Source organism: Triticum aestivum, chromosome 4B (assembly GCF_018294505.1).
Source record: "Triticum aestivum cultivar Chinese Spring chromosome 4B, IWGSC CS RefSeq v2.1, whole genome shotgun sequence".
Lineage (NCBI taxonomy): Eukaryota > Viridiplantae > Streptophyta > Magnoliopsida > Poales > Poaceae > Triticum > Triticum aestivum.
The window spans coordinates 268,880,442-268,882,347 of record NC_057804.1 but is presented as its reverse complement, the minus strand read 5'-3'; the positions used below and the strand labels follow the sequence as shown (position 1 = coordinate 268,882,347).

The following is a 1,906-nucleotide window of genomic DNA, read 5'->3' as shown; positions in this document are numbered from 1 at the left end:
TACATACCAATTTTTATGATTCAGTATATACTAGTACATTTTCATTAGGTAATATACATTTTCGCAGGTCAGCTAATATTTATTCTGTTTGACAGTATATACTGCCTTTTTTAGTTAGTAGATACCACATTTCTCTAGTCTATGTATACTATATTTTTTTACATGGTGGAGTTTATACTTGTAGGTATATACTGCTGCTACATGGCTTTAGGCATTTTCCCAAAAGAAAGGTACATACTACTAATAAAGGAGTGTAATTTCTTAAGAAGATACATGAATTAAATGGAGTATAATCCACAAAAAAGAGTACTGTACAATTTAGTTCCAAGCGTCTAGATCTGGTATCATTGTATGTGGTGTCACGAACACAAATTAGAGGAACATTGTCGAATCAATGTGATTGTGGTCCTCGACGTCCGTCAGAGCATTGCAGTAATCCGTGTGACGGAAGGCGTCGTCGCCCGCGAGTGTGTCACGTCGACATTCAGCAGGCCGCGTGATGGTTGAATGATGACTGGCACGCGCCGCATCTATCAAAACCGGGTTGGATCGAATCAGTCACCTCATATGAAGTCGTGTATGATGAGATTATCATTCCAACTCAAGAATCCAACCTGTCAAGCTTAGAGGCAACCAAAAAAAGGAAAGTCAATAAAAAGAATGAAAAAAAAGAAAGTGCAGAAGATGCACGTACATGCATTAGATGTGCTACAATCGTTTGAAACCTTGGCAGTACTTAGCCATCACCATCGCAGATAGGCACCGGATGAGATGCCAAAGGAAATGACCAGCTCACTCCTGTAGGATGAAATCAACAAATCAAGTAATTAACGATCAGCTCACTTACCAATATGAAAACAAAATCCTTTGCGCGTTAATGGCCACGAGATGAGTTGCACGCTGCCCCATCTAGTGAATAAAATCCCCAGAAAATCAAGGGTGTGGTGTGCGTGAAGCCGCCGGCGCACGCGTGGGTGAGCTCCGACGTCGGGCGAGTCGGCCTACCTACAAAGTCACGTCCAGCCGGCCAGTACAAGCGCGGGGTACAGTCGCCGCCGCCGCCACTTCTGCATGTATTTGTTGTCACCGCCGCCGTGGAAGAGGAATATGCCACTCGTGGAAGATGGATAAGAGGATTAGACGGGAAGCTCCTACAAAATCGGCGTACAGGTATTTAGTTCGTTAAGCACGGACTTATTTAGTACTAACGGATCTGGAGGATGATACCGGCGTGGACCAACAATCAATCACATATGGCTATATATATATATATATATATATATATATATATATATATATATATATATATATATATATATGGAAAATCCATCCTACCACCCGGTGATAGTTACCCCACATGTCTCATATACTACCATGTGGTACTATATATACTATTTTATTATTTTAAATATGTTCATATACTATTAGAAATACTATTAAGTATCCAGAGTAAAGAATAAGTAATTCCTCACCTTGGTCGATCGACCGAGCGACAGACCGGTCCAACCCAATCCACCATCGCTATAAAATTATGTTTCATCGATGTAATTTTACGTCAATGAAAACAGTTAGGCGGTAGCTACACACTAGCACGCTAGCCCACTCCCCTCTGCCTTTTCCAATTAGGCAAGCACAGTTACAAAATAAAATTATGTGCGAGCAGTCTCACTCGACGGCGGCGTTCCTCTCTCTCTCCCCCCGGCCCCTCCTATCTCGCGATTGCGGAGGCGGCAGCAGCAACGACACCGGAGGAATGACCAGGAGGCGACGGCTACCTCTCTCGCTCATGGAGTGCTTCCCTTTCCTGCTCTAATGCGGCAGCGACCCGGAGGCGATGTGGTCGGTGCATCGATCTGAAGCGAGCTCGGCGATGAATACGGCCTTCTCCGGCGTCCTCTCCACCTTT

At 44.0% G+C, this 1,906-nt stretch overlaps 1 long non-coding RNA gene across 1 annotated transcript; it reads right to left on the bottom strand.

Moving 5' to 3' along the window:
- Positions 1-263: 263 nt before the first annotated feature.
- On the bottom strand, positions 264-1,188 carry LOC123094762 (uncharacterized). Its single transcript, XR_006445956.1, has 3 exons — positions 1,006-1,188; positions 695-798; positions 264-622 (listed from the first exon to the last, which is right to left on the bottom strand). It is a non-coding gene; the product is annotated as an uncharacterized lncRNA (long non-coding RNA).
- Positions 1,189-1,906: the final 718 nt, after the last annotated feature.